Genomic DNA, 16,137 nt, shown 5'->3' on the forward strand with positions numbered 1-16,137 from the left:
GGATATGCATATTAATTGTGCCGAAACTGAAAGGACAACCAACTTTCAATTCAACATGTAAGTATAAGTACACAGTTGTTGACACGCAGATCTTGTATGACTCATCTTCACAATAATAATCAATAAAACAAATTTTTTACTTTACAAACCACAGCATAGATTTTTTATTTATGCCCCGCATAACCAATTTCTACCGATTTATAACAAGTTTCTCGTCAACTCTTTAAGTTTTATAGCTCAAAAAATTTTAGTTTTGAAGATAATATCTATATATTTGTTATGAAATTACATCGATAGAAAAAAATCACAAAGTAAGCTCCGAAAATTATTGAAAATACGTTTTGTTCTGTTATTTAATATGTTGTAGGCAATAAAAAATTCACAGTGTATCTTTAAATACAACTAAAGCATTTGTCGAGAGGTGTTTGCTCTATTTCAAATGAGTCGGGTTTTATTAAATATTTTCACCATTTTCGTATAATTATTATCGTTTTTTTTTTTAAATATTAACGCGCTCTCTCTAACGTTCGTATTTACATATCTCCCTTTCAAACCATCTTTGAACGCTTACCAAATTTTTATTAAACTCATTTATTATTGTTTTTGGTAATGTATTTTGAGTTTTAAAAAGGAAATTGAACAATTTGCCCATTGGTGGTTTGGACAATTAAGCACTGAAGCGACGATGTATATATTCAGAACTGGTCACCAAACATGACTAAGCATGGTGGTCTTACACCAGGGCGATACTGAGAGTATCTAGCACTCTAGAATCACGGAGGCCATCAATAAGGAGGCTGGTAAAAGCTATCAATACAACAGACCCCCGGGAATTGAAGGGTACAATCACGAGTTGAAAATAATTTCTTAAATCCCTAAAAAATGTACTACTTATGTCCTGTCTTCTTTCAGCAAATAAAGATTAAATGAGATGAAAATGAAGACGAAACGAGAGTAATTGACAGATCATAGCGAACCACATGTCACGATCAAGCAAATCAACAACTTTATGATAATTATTATAATATATTTGGATGATTTGTATACCGCCGTTGTTGTGCAAAATCACCTCAACTAATTTGTAAATAATACATTTCTACAATGACCAATTTCTTACTAACTATATATGTAGATAATATACAGTACCACACTTACCTGGTATGTCACTTAAGATTAACACTTAGTTGACTAATTGTTTATTAGCGAAATTTAGATTTTTTTTTATTTTTTATAGTGAATACCTCACAAGAGTCCCAACTGCTCCCGTCTGGAGCCAGTGAGACTATGGCATCCCCAATTGGGGGATGTTGTGAGGCTGAAGGTAAGTGGGGAAGTGAAAGAGGAAGGTGGGGAAGTACCTGGCTATTCAGATCTAGTCACTAAACACGGCTAAAGCCATTTGGAGCAACGTTTCAATTCTGAATGGTGGTCTTACACCAGGGCGATACTGGTAGTATCTTCCACTCTGGAACGTGCCGCAAATATACTATATATATTATTTTAATTAATTAATTGTGAAATAACACAAATTAATCAAATAAAATTTATTTGCGCACGCCGGGTTCGAACCCGCGACCTTCGGAATGGCAGTCCAATGCGTTACCACTGGACTATGCCGGCCGTCAAATTAGATGCAGGATTTAAGACATAATTGGAAAATTGGATATAATTGGACTTTCTCTCAGGAATGGTATATTTAATTTAAGGGTATGACAGCTTAAAAAGGTAAGTTTTTAATTATTGAAGACAATATTAGCGATTTCTAAACGAAAATCTGAAACAGGAAAATCAGAAAAAGATACGGTCACATCTAGGACTCGAACACAGGACCCTTGCCTTGCCGGGACACCGCTCTACCACTGAGCTAATGGGACCCTATCCGCTTCGGTCACTTTTAACTGTACCATACTTCGAATAAGAACTACCAACAATGTCTTCATTTTTTCACCGCACATTATTTATTGACATCTTTATGTATGATCGCAAGATTCAACCCGAACTAAATGCAATCTAGACAGCGTCTTTTTAGATAAACCTATCTTATTTTTTATTTTATTTTAAGGTAAGTTTTTAGTTTTTAGTTTTAAGGTAAGTTTTTAGTTTAGACCTGAATTCTGTTGGACTTGTAATGGATCTTAGTTCCGGAGGGAGTTTATTCCAAGCCTTCGGCCCAGATACTCCGAAAGCGCGATCACCAAACTTAGTATTTGGCTTGCGCTTAGGTTCCATCAGTCTGCCTACATGTTCGATATAAAAACAGTAAGTGTATGACGAATATAATTCGATTTGACAATAATATTCAATACGTGTAATTGTCGATATAATGTTCAGTGCACGTTCGTATGGTTTACATCGTGTGGCCGATATAAGTCAAGCGTACACCGCCACGCTTACCAAGGGCAACAATACATTGACTCTACTTCAAATTTAATCACATTTATTTATGTGAACCGGATCTTGGAAGTCTGTCAAAAATTACTCTAAAATGTGTTAATATTAGTTTTAACACAATTATGAGTAAAACCACAAATTGTAATATTTAATCATTGAAGACTCACAAACGAAAATTTGAAACAGAAGCTGGGCGTCTTGTATACGTCTAGCAGATTCTTCCTTTAATGGTAACCACCTGCTAACCCTATACAGATATCGAGAACCCCCCAACAATTGAAGTTGGGAGCCACCTCTGGGCTGTAGCCCCGCAATACTTGATAAACCTGCTGGATTCTTGCAAAGCAGAGCGGTCCGTCTGATTCACAATCCATTGTTAACATACCGATTGCCAGCATGCACAGACGCAATGTAGGCATTATGAGTCTGTTCTATGGGTATTTTAATGGAGCATGCTCTAAGGAGCTAGCAGCATTGATCCCGGGTTCACCGGTGCACGGGCTAAGCCAACATCAATAATAATTCATGAGAACGGACCGTTTCTTCGACTCGTTTTTATGTAAGTTACTCGTATGTGGAACGAGGTACCGGCATATTATGTTTCTCCTTCTTAAGAGGAAGCTGCAAACCAAAAATGTTTATATTCTTGGTATACCTTATATTGTAGGTAATAGGCATTAAAATCGCTTGACAAACGGAGTCTAGAAACGTTCGATTTCAAGCACAAAACTGGTTTTTTATTTATTTTGTAAATAATTTTATAAGAAAGCAAAAAAGTGAAACTGTCACTGATAATCTTAGCTATAATACTGTATTTTTTTAAAGTTGTTTTCTTACAATTCTATTGTAAAAATAATTTTGTAGTTTACATTAATATTTTTTATTAAGTAATTTATTATTTTATTTGTATTCTACTCAAGCGAAATGATAGGAAAACCTTCAATTTATTTAAAGCATATTTTTTGGTATTCATAATGTACACCAATTCGTTATAAAGATTAATCAAAATAGTGATTTAGCATTAAGCTTCGCCTTAATATAATACGGGCTTCTTTAAGGGCCGCATTAAAAAAGCCCTTCCTACAGCCCCTACCTTCATCCGCCTCGCAACGCTGCCCAACCGGGTTTAATTGAAGATAATGTTGGTAGTTGTACCAAAGCAAGGTTGAGCTCCTGGGTTCAATTCTTAGATGTGATCAAATCTTTTTGTAATTTTTCTGTTTCAAATTTTCGTTTGAGAGTCGATAATATTGTCTTCGGTGATTTGAATATTACTTATTGTTAGAAGAAGTCGGAAGGCGATGCACTAAGTCGTGGAATATTTTAAATTAAGCCGCTATAAATAACAACCCTTACGTAGATGGCGATAAGGTTTAAATTCCCGCATAACACCATCCGCCTGTTTTGATTTATGCAAGAAAAAAACATGGCAAAAAAGTGCCTTTTATTTTATTTTGTGGATGTTCAGGCATAAATATTTAATTTTTTTCCGATCATTTTATAAATAACTTAATTTGCCACATTATACAATAAAATCATAACCGAAAATGGGTTCGTAAGTAGGAGATTTCGAACTTTAAAGCAGTTTTCGTAGGCCTTTACACTATTTTTTTCTGGGCTTATAAAAAGACTTATCTAAAAAATACTCGATTATTTCAAAGGCCAAGATGTATTCTAATCGCAGTATTTAAATAAATCATCTGAAACATTTCTAGGCGACCAAATTTTCAAACCAAAAACACATGATTTTGAATTACTACGTATGGCATCGCCTTAAGTCGGGAATAACAGAAGACTATAATATATGATACGATGTATGAATGTAAATGAAGCAAGAAGTGTTTGCCACGACAGAGTTGTTCGGCGATCCATCATCTCTGCCTACCCTTGGGCGAAACGGCGCGATGCTTATTTACTTACCAGGAGTACTTGCGGAAAATATTTTCCCGTGATGTCATCTGTGAGGATGCGATTCACCATTTAAATATTGGGTTAGCAAGAAAACAGCCATATAAAATCACAAGCTGACGTACCCGGCGTTACTGGGGGTTATCCTTAGGAGATGGACATATACCATAAATAAATTTTCTGTAGTCCTTTTCAAGTTATACAATTCCGTAGTACATTATTTTGATGTATCTCATAAGGTTTAGCAAGTGTTAGCAATGTAGTGCCCGAAAAAATATTTTTACGACTTGATTATAAAGCATCGACTTTTTTCTACTTTCTATAAATATAATATGTATGTTTTATATATGTAATCCTTCCGGAAGAAATTCTCTAAATGATAGTGAAAACTTTATCTAAAACCGTTGCGTAGTTCAGAAGAACTAAGCGCACAAACAGACAGACTTGGATAGGGACTTTATTTTATACTATTTAGAGATTCGGACATCATACTGTGCTTTTGTTGGCAGTGAGAAATAGTAGGTTCAATATGTGGTTAAATTAGGTAAAGTTAGCTTAGGTTAGGCTAGAGGTTGATTGACATTATTTGCTGTACAATGTTTTTTTAACTTGCTGACCACAAGTGGCTGCTCAACTGACAGATAACATCTCTAAATAGTATAAAACAAAGCCGCTATCCGCGTCTGTCTGTTTGTGCGCTTAGTTCTTCTAAACTACGCAATGGATTTTGATAGGGTTTTCACTATCACGTAAAGAATTTATTCCGTAAGGTTTATGTACAGGGTTTTCCAATAAGAGGTGTTATTTTGAATAGCCCGCTATTTCGGTAGATGTTAATTTTGAAGCTGTCATTTTTTGACATTTGACAAGTAAAAACTACGCCATTAAAAAAATGGAACGATACACGCTTCAACAACGCATTGAAATTATTAAAATTCACTTGAGTGAATCAAATGCAAATCATCTTGAGTGATGAGGCCCATTTCCACCTCGGTGGCTTCGTCAACAAGCAAAATTGTCGCATCTGGGGCTCGGAAAACCCAAGAGTTATTGTTGAAAAGCCTCTCTATGTTTATGGTCCGGCGGAGTCATTGGACCTTATTTTTTCGAAAATGAGGCTGGAGCAACAGTTACGGTGAATGGATTGCGCTATCGAGAGATGATTAATGATTTTTTATGGCCGGAATTGGATGATATTGATCTGGACCACGTTTATTTTCAACAAGACAGCGCTACGTGCCACACAAGCAACGAAACCATTGATCTTTTACGATTGAATATCAAAATTACACCTCTTATAGGAAACCCTGTATATAATACTCGCATATATACATAGTTATAAAAAGTAGAGAAAATGCGATGTTTTGTAATCAAGTCGTAAAAAATATTTTCGGCCGCTAACGCTGGCTAAACCTCATGAGATACATAAAAATAATGTACTACAGAATTGTATATCTTAAAAAGGCCTACAGAAAAGTCCTCCATGGTATATGTCTACCTCCTAAGGATGATCCCCAACAACGCCGGTACACATCAGCTAATTTAAAAATAAAATAAAAAAACGCTTAAGGCCCGTACTAACCGTTCAAGGATAGTTTGAAAGGGAGATGTGTAAATACGAATGTTAGAGGGAGCGCGCTAATATTAAAAAAAAACGATAATAATTAAGGCGATGCACTACGTCGTGTAGTATTTTAAATTGAGCCGCTATCAATAACACCCATTACGTAGATGGCGATAAGGTTTAAATTCCCGCTTAACACCATCCGCCTGTTTTGATTTATGCAAGAAAAAAACATGGCCAAAAAGTGCCTTTTATTTTATTTTGTGGATGTTCAAGCATAATTTTTTTTTATCGATCATTTTATAAATAACTTAATTTGTCACATTATACAATAAAATCATAATCGAAAATGGGTTTGTAAGTAGGAGATTTTGAACTTTAAAGCATTTTTCATAGGCCTTATACATTATTTTTTCTGGGATTATAAAAAGACTTATCTAAAAAATACTCGATTATTTCAAAGGTCAAGATGTATTCTACTCACAGTATTTAATTAAAACATCTGAAACATTTCTAGGCGACCAAATTTTCAAACCAAAAACACATGATTTTGCATTACTACGTATGGCATCGCCTTAAACGAAAATGGTGGACTCGTTTGAAATAGAGCAAAAATCTTTCGAAAAATGCTTCAGTTGCATTTAAAGATACACTGTGAATTTTTGCATGCCTATGACATATCAAATAACAGAACAAAACGTGTTTTAATAAATTTATGAGGAACGATTTTTTTCATCGAGTAAATTTCATATAATTAATGTTTTGGCATAATAAATGTACCTATAGATTTTATTCTCAAAATTAACATACATTTTTTTGGAATTTAAAAACTTCTTTAGAAGAGAAACTTGTTATAAATCGGTAGAAATTGTGAATGCGGAGACTTAAATAAAATTTGATGTATTGCAATCCCTGACGATGTAGATAATTTACAGTCAATGCGCGTTCTTATATGATTTGCGATTGAGATTTTTGTTATTTATATTCTGATAACTAACTAAAAAAATCGGAAGTCCTTGCTTTTCGAAGGCTTTTTAAATCCTTTATTTATGATTGACGATCTTATTAGCTTCCGTTTTAGTACCTACTTACTTTTCATAGTACCTACATACCCGTAATTAGCTAGAAGGACAACGGTAACGAATTGAATCGTTGCTCAAAATGACTTTAATTGTGTTTGATGACCAGATCTGTATAGCTAGGTACGTCCCCGCCTTCCTCTTCCCTATCTCATTCCCTTGCCCACACTTTTTACTGTGGTAAAGTGTGTATTTATGTATATATATATACGTGATATCGTGTTGCGCGCGTCAATCATCTTAGGCCGGTATTTCAGTATAATAACTAGTTAAATCAATGTGATTTTTCTCTGTGTAGTTTTGGTGTAGCCATATAATAAAGAATATCACAAAAAGTGACTTGTGACGTGTTTCGTGATGTGCCTAGTCGAAGATTAAATTTCTAATAGAAAAATTTGTTTACGACATTCAAATGGGATGGAAATCTACGATGTTTGGCAAGTGTAAGTGAGACGGAGCGCTGGACTATTGGGCTAAATGGAACATTTGTTTCCATTCTAAAATGTATGGAATTCTCCATTAATATTGATGTGGTTTTTGTGTATTTCAATTAGGCCTCCGAAATTTGGGTCTTCCCTGGACTGAAAAAATCCAAATTAATGGCCGTTTTCATGTAAGTGCTTTTTTCTTCATGTCATATTTGGAGATGCTGTTTGGAGAGTATTTTAAATACAAAAAAGGTATGAGGGGTGTGTGGGAATCTGGGATCTGGTTAGTGTGTCCAGGAGTGACGAACGTTTGAATTCAACCACACATGCGATGGGTCGAGAAAGTCCTGTTGGAGAGGTAAAAAGATATCCTCCGACCAGTCTCTCCAAATCAAGTCCTAGACCAGTGGTTCTTAACCTGGGTTCAATCGAACCCCAGGAGTTCGGTGAGTCAGTCTCGGGGGTTCGGTGGAGGTCAAGACCGCCGACTTATATTTGATGAAATCATTGAAATTCAGCAGAGCCAGGTTCAACAGCAACTCTTCAGAACAACATCGCTCTCAACGTTTTGGTGTCAACAAATGGAAACATACCCTGTTATTGCTAAGAAAGCTCTGGAGATTTTTATACCGTTTGTTACAACATATGTTTGCGAGCAATCCTTTTCGAAGATGCTGGATATAAAAACGAAGAAGAGGAATAGACTTTGTTGTGAAAATGACATGAGAGTGGCACTTGCCAAGGTAAAGCCGCGAATTTCTAAATTGGTTTCTGAAATGCAACAGCACAGAAGTCACACTGATTTAAAGTAAATAATAATTAATATGTTTCATGTTTTGATTTAACCATTAAAATTTAATGTATTGATCTTTGTTTTTTATTTATTTTTTCATTTTGTACACCTAAACATAAATATATACCATGTTTTGAATTTGTAAAAATCTAATTTTATTTTTCAAATTAGGAGGGGTTCGGTGAATGCAAATATGTAACTGGTGGGGTTCGGTACCTCCAAAAAGGTCAAGAACCATTGTCCTAGACAATCCTCACTCCCATGAACCCGGGCACCCCCGCTAAGTCATCAAAAGTAGCGAACCACTTTAAATGACCTTGGCAGAGGTGTTAGTTATCCAATGAATAATTTGCGGGGCGGCGGTACCCGTACCCTACCAAATTGTAAGCTCTGAGATCCTTTCGAAGATGGTCCAATCTGTCATTCAATCGGTAATTCGTAACCTGTGAATGTTTTTCTCTCTTTTATTTTATTAAAACAAACATAGTCAAAGAAATACAGAAATTTATTTATTTATTTTACGCCTATTAACCCTAGATTCATAACCTTATCTAAGAGGAACATTATTCATAAACATTCATCTCACAGACGACTAAATTTAAGTGACGAGTTTTGGGGTACTTGTAAATAAAATAAATAAATGGAGTATGGCACTCTTTAATATGTTTAATTAGGTAGCAAAAAATATAATAAACGAGTTAAAATTAAATTTCATCGGTACATTCCACCCACATGAGGCCGCGATGGTCCATGCACATATATTTTTTGCATTACTTGCATTGGAACCTTGTCATATGCTGTTTTTTATAATCACAAAAACCAAAAACCTTTTTTTGAGTACCACTTGGACCAGTTGTGGCAATGGTAGGCATTTCATCTAAAACTTCTGTGATTTTCCTTTTTAGGCATCTCTTCAAAGTTGGCGTTTCGTGTCTTTTACGTAACCATGTCGTTATCACTGTCGGAATCTGTTGGGACCATTTCATCTAATTCCATATGATCTTCAACATCACTGATTTCTACATCCTTTTGCTGACTGGTAAAATCATCATCACCAGAAACAGATAAACGATTCAAATAGTCATCAATTTGCCGATCATCTATTCTAAAATAAAATAATAAGATTTGATGTAAAATACACATAATAATACATTTTGAACGATAAAATAAGATATATATAAATAATAACTCGTATAGAATAATATCATATACTTACTTTTACTCTGTATAACCAGAACTTATCAAAAAACAATGTTTCCAAAATAACTTACGGTCTCGTCAAAAGTTACACTATTCATAAACATTCGTCTCTCAGACGTTCAAAGGTATATAAATTGTCCACGAGACTTCACTGCGAGGCAAGCGCACCCGCGTTACTAATGAACAAGCGATCTAGGAAGGTACTTGAGAGGTCATCATTCTATCTCTATCACTCGAGACACTAGAAACAAATTTACGTTTTGTGCGGTCTGTGGGACGAATGGTTATGAATCTAGGGTTAAGGCTTTTACATACATATATAACAATATTTAAGAAATTATACTCATAAATAGTGCAAGAAATGACTGTTTAAAACATATATATACAGGGTGTATCGGCACGTACCCGACAAACTTTAACCAGCTATTCCTTAGCACATTTGGAGTAAAAAATGCTATGGGCACTTTGCTCTCCGGTAACATTTTTTTTCAATTAAAAATAAAAAATGATAAAAAAATCCACACTCCGTCACTGTCATTGGCATTGTTTCTCGTGTTCAACAGCTGTTATTAGCAAGTGTGTCAAAAAGCGTCCTAGCTCTTTCATACACACTAAATAATAATAAATAAATAAATAAATATTGAAGACAATATTAGTGATTTCTAAACGAAAATCTGAAACAGAAAAATCAGAAAAGGAAACGGTCACATCTGGGACTCGAACCCAGGACCCTTGTCTTTCCGGGACAATGCTCTACCAACTGAGCTAATGGGACCCTATTCCCCTCGGTCATTTTTAACTGTATCATACTTCGAATAAGAACTACTAACATTGTCTTCATTTTTTCACCGCACATTTTTACTGGCAACTATCTTTATGTATGATCGCAAGATTCAACCCGAACTAAATGCAATCCAGACAGCGTAAAAATGACCGAGGGGAATAGGGTCCCATTAGCTCAGTTGGTAGAGCACTGTCACGGAAAGACAAGGGTCCTGGGTTCGAATCCCAGATGTGACCGTTTCCTTTTCTGATTTTTCTGTTTCAGATTTTCGTTTAGAAATCACTAATATTGTCTTCAATATTTAAATATTACAATTTGAGGTTTTACTCAATAAAGTCATTCCGAAAAATAAATAAATAATAAATAATAATAGCTAAAAAATTAGACGAATGGTGCCATGCCATTTCGTTGTGATCGTAAAAGCGCGCCAATGTAGGTACGTACGTATATTATTCAACGAAACTCGAATAAAATATTGCCAGGTGGGTTTTCAAACTTTGACAAAGGATAAAACAGTGGTGACATGTGGTGAAAATATGAATAGTAAATTTTTTATTAAAAAAAATGTTACCGGACAGCAAAGTGCCTATAATATTTTTTACTCCAAATATGCTAAGGAATAGCTGGTTAAAGTTTGTCGGGTACGTGCCGATACACCCTGTATATATACATATAAATATAGTTGAATTTGATCCACACAGTATGTAGGTACAAAATATAAATATAAAAAATCCAAAATATTTTTTTCTTTCAGCCGACAAAATACTGTAATACTGTCAATTTAAATAGCTTTATCAAAATATTCCACTACTTGATGAAAAAAACTTCAATAAGGTATGCTTATATAGTGAAATTGATGTACTAAATATATCAACAACATCGGAGTATTTGTTTCCTAGCTGTTGAATCCGTCGCATAGGAGTGTGATCAGAGATGTGCTTTATTTCAAATAAATCCATTTCAAATGGAAATGCAAAATGCAAAATAGGTATTTTCCATTTTGCATTTTAAATGCTTTTCTAAAAACCATTTTGCATTTTGCATTGTAAATGCTTTTCTCAATGCATTTTCCATTTAAATGCTTTTTTGCAACATTCTTCCTACTATCTCCACTCATCTTTTTTTCATAAGCCCCAAATATCAGTCGTTCCTCAACCTCGCTATGAGAGATAATTTACATTTGTCAAGTTGCTCCCTGGTAGGAGCCCTATTACAAAAAATACTAATTATTATTTTTTTAGTAAACTAATGTTTAAGACAAGATTTTTTATGCATAGCACAAAGGGTAACAATTATTTTATAAGCAATAATTATTAGCCTGAAACACTCATCCACATTGAATAATCTCCTGATAAAAGATACATGACGCCAACTATAATAAAGCCAAACCAAAATAAAGTTGGTTGTTTCAGGTGAAAAAATGTAACAATCAGTAATTGTTGAATGAAACACTAGTATATATTGAATTATTTCGCGGACAAGAGATAAGCCGCCATAGCTCAGTGGTCAGAGCTGTCGACCGGAAATCGAAAGGACACGGGTTCAAGTCCCGTTGGCGTCATGTATCTTTTATCAGGAGATTTTTCAATGTGGATTCAGGCTAATAATTATTGCTTATAAAATAATTGTTATAAAAAATACTGATTCAAATACTGAACATGGGGCCATGACCCTGTAATATTAAATTTTAGATAGCAGTTTCTATGTTTTTACGTTGGCAACATTAGTCCCGCGCAAATTTTTTGTGGTTTCATAATCCGTAGTCGTGGTGTTTTTGGATTTACCATCATGTAATATGTTTGTTCTACATTGTTGTCCATTATTAAATGACAAAATTGTTTAAAAATTCTTTAAATTATTTTGATTGTTTGACCTGAGAAACCATTTTGCATTTTCAATGCATTTTGAAAATAGGTATTTTGCATTTTGCATTTGAAATGCTTTTCTAAAAACCATTTTGCATTTTCAAATGGAAAAGTTTTGACCCATTTCCATTTTGCATTTCAAATGGTTTTGGGTACCCATTTTGCACATCTCTGAGTGTGATATTGGGAAATATTAGTGTGATATTATGTAGAAATGAAATGGGTCGGGAAATAAAGGGTTCTCTAAATAAAATAACAAAGATCGAACTCCCTCATTATTATCCTATAATATAGGTAAGATTTAGTTGTAACAAAGTGAGTAGTCCAGGATTCGATCCGGTGACCTCCTTGACTATTTAGTAAACGTCCTTTGAAGCTATTAGACACGCAAATCATCGATGCATATTTGGTTTTTTGGTCAATGCCTCGCGCTCAAACTGTGCAGCGTGTGACATAATAATATATAGGCGATAGCGTCGTACAGTGCGCTCACTGTTAACCGAGATACAAAACGCTCTACCTAACCGCAGTAGTAAGTAATTAACTAACCTAACATAACCTAACCTAACCTAACCATTACGCCGTTTCCCAATTCCAGAGGTGGAGTGAATGGATCGCCACGCAATCTTTGCTTCATTCATATTCATACACCGTCTCATACGTACTATCTCGTTATTCTCTAGATTCTTGACATGATGCGACTCAAGTATCTGGTTCGCTTGATCGTGCTATGTTTTCTTCAGGCGTACACCATTCACAGATAAATATTTTAATATATGATAAATTAGTGACCAGATAAATCATCAAAATGATAATTCATCACATCTTAAAAAAGTTGTATAAAGTCATGGAAAGTGATGAAACAAAAACTTTATTAACTGGGTTAAGTAGGTTAGGTTAGGTTTAATTTTTTTTCATCGTTTCTAATGACTTTATATCGCTTTTTAAAAGTGTGTTGAATTGTCACTGTGTTGAGTTATCATGGAACCGATAAATTATATTAAAAAATGTTAATATAAAATGATAATAGATTAAAAAATGATTTCATAAACACCATATCCCATATATATGTGATAATTTAGAGGCATTCAACACTATGACCACTAAACAACTATGTGGAAATAGTGGTGAGGGGAAGGAGATGGTAAAGAGGAAGGTGGGGATGTACCTGGCTATTCAGAACTGGCCACCAAACACGAATAAAGCCATTTCAAGCAATGTTTAAATTCTGAATTGTGGCATTACATCAGGGCGATACTGAGAGTATTTTGTTACCTACGGCAGAGGTTTCAGTTATCCAAAAGATGGTTACCGGAGCGGTGGTAACCAAATTAATAAAATTACATAAAAATATCAGTAATGTGTCAACACCATGTAAATAATAAATAAAATAAAACAAATTATTTAGATGTTTTTGGCTGTCGGAAGAATCAAAAAATAATTACAAAAAACGTCTTTCTGCTCTCCTCTAAAATTATGAAAATGGGACATGGTGTCATATGCCTCCCAGGTACAGATATATAAAACTATATGTTTACTGAATAAACTTAAATAAACACAAATCGCTCTGTTAATTGTTTTCCTAATAAACAATAAATAAATTAGTTTACGCGTCCGGGTTAATATGGTGCCACAAAACAGCGACGTGCATGTGCGTGCATAATAATTTAATGCAAATATTTTAACACTCGATCTTGCCAACTAAACAACAAGATAGTACCGTAGTGTTTTAGTGTTCCAAGGTGATACTGACATCAGGTAAAGGCCCCGGGGATAGCACAGTGACTACCAACTACTCAGTCAGCTGAAATAGGTTCGATTACAGATTACAGCATTGGTATTTTTAGATATGGAATTACAGATTAATACATTTTGCCTATGTGTCACCGATTATTATTCATCTAACCGCATGTCAATTCACTGCATTCACCGGAGTACCACAGGGGTCACATCTAGAGCCTCTTCTGTTGACCTAAAAGAATGCATCTAAATTGACCGTTTTTTGGCGACAGTTTGTAACAGTGTGACAACAGGTAAAAGCACTGAGACGGCACGCTGGCTACCAACGACTTAGTCAGTTGAAATGGGTTCGATTACAGATTACGGCATTGGTATATTTAGATACCGAATTACAGATAAATAATAAATTCTGCTTATGTGTCACCGATTATAATATTATTTTTTTACATTAACATCATCGAAGCCAGAGTCAAGTTAGCATCTTAGAAGCTTGGCAGTATATAGATGTACAGGGTCCGCAGATACTGCAGATAGAACACAAGTGCACCCCACTATTGAATTTGGTCCGGAGCCTCGAAATACCTGAAAAAACCTTTGACTCTGTGCAGAAACAGACGGTCCGTTTGACAGATTCCCCTATTTTAACAAACGAATTTCAATCTTTAGAGCAGAGGCGTCAGGTGGGAATGCTGTCCTTGTTCTACCGGTATTATAATGGAAGATGCTCCGAGGAAATAGCGTCGTTGATCCCTTCAGCATCGGTGCATAGTCGGAAAACATGCCGAATGGGTGGGTCGCTAGTGACAGCTGTCTAAATTTAGGTAAACGATTTTTTAGAATATATTTTTAAATATCTGCAAACAGCTCAATTATACAACCTATAAATATGCATTAAACGGTGAGAGATAGGTGAATTCATTAACTTTAAACCACAATAAGCAGTTTTTATGTTTTAATATTAATATTCAGAGATATATTTTTTTGAATGAGCGCTGCAAAATGCAAAACTAAATGCCCGAAAATCTCCATCACTCAGGCATTTATTTTGTAAATATCCCATCGCTCGAGAGTTAACCACTTTACTGTCTTATATTGGAAACAAATCAATAATAGTGAAAAATATATACCCAAATATCTAAATGTACCTTAAATACAGGGTTTTCCAATAAGAGTTGTTATTTTGTTATTGAAAGAAATTTTTTTGCCATTTTTTAATATAAATGATCGAATGTTTATTTCATTATAAAGAGGAAGGTATGCCGTTAATAGTGAAAAATAACATCAATCAAATGACCACCACGACCACGCCTACAGAACCATATCCTTTTCAGGAAATTTTCCATAACCAAATCGCAAAGTGGCTGCCTTATGTCCTCGATAGTCTCACGAATTCCATCTTTGAGGTCTTGAATCGACGCTGGGCTGTTGGCGTAGACCTTCTCTTTCACGTGGCCCCAAAGGAAGAAGTCGCAAGGTGTTAAATCACAAGATCTCGGTGGCCAATTGTGATCACCTCTTCGAGAGATAACACGGTCCGGAAACTTTCCTCGTGAAAGATCAATGGTTTCGTTGCTTGTGTGGCACGTAGCGCCGTCTTGTTGAAAGTAAACGTTGTCCAGATCAATACCATCCAATTCCGGATATAAAAGATCATTAATCATCTCTCGATAGCTCTTTGAATATCAAAATAACACCTCTTATTGGAAAACCCGTAGATTATTATGATACATAAAAAATATACGTGTATACATTCCTATTATGTTTATATTTTTTTCCGAATAGAACTTATATATATTTTTTTATAATTATAATTTATGGATGTCGAATAAACGTACAAAAATATTTTTCCTTTTGAAATTGTACGTCAAAAAATCATTCTGTATTAATATAACGATTTAATTTGTCTAATTTTAACTATATCGTACAGAGTTGATGTCAGCACAATCTTCCCAACATGCCCACAATTGATATGCTTGGTGTAACTCCAAGTGACCAGCTCAGGCACGGGGCTCCATCGAAGCCAAGTTAGCCCATCAGAAGCTGGACGTAATGTACAGGTCCCGCAGATACTGCAGATAGTACACAACTAATGACCCTGTACAAATCGGAAGTACACACCACTGTTGAACTTAGCAGCCACCTCTGACCAAACCCTTGACTGTTTGCAGAAGCGGGGGTTGTGTTTGATATATTCTCCTCTCTGAACAAACGGATTACATTTTTTTCTCCTTGTTCTGCCTTGTTGAACTGAAGATGCTGTCAGGAACAGTGGCGTAGCTAGGTAAGCAAGGGCCCTGGGGCAAATTAAAAAATGGGGCCCCACTACTATGTAAACTGATAAGGTTTTATCAAATAAAAATATGAAATATACAAACACTTTAAAAA

This window comes from Hesperophylax consimilis, chromosome 30 (genome assembly GCF_061612785.1).
Source record: "Hesperophylax consimilis isolate HC1 chromosome 30, BYU_Hcon_1.0, whole genome shotgun sequence".
NCBI classification, from domain to species: domain Eukaryota; kingdom Metazoa; phylum Arthropoda; class Insecta; order Trichoptera; family Limnephilidae; genus Hesperophylax; species Hesperophylax consimilis.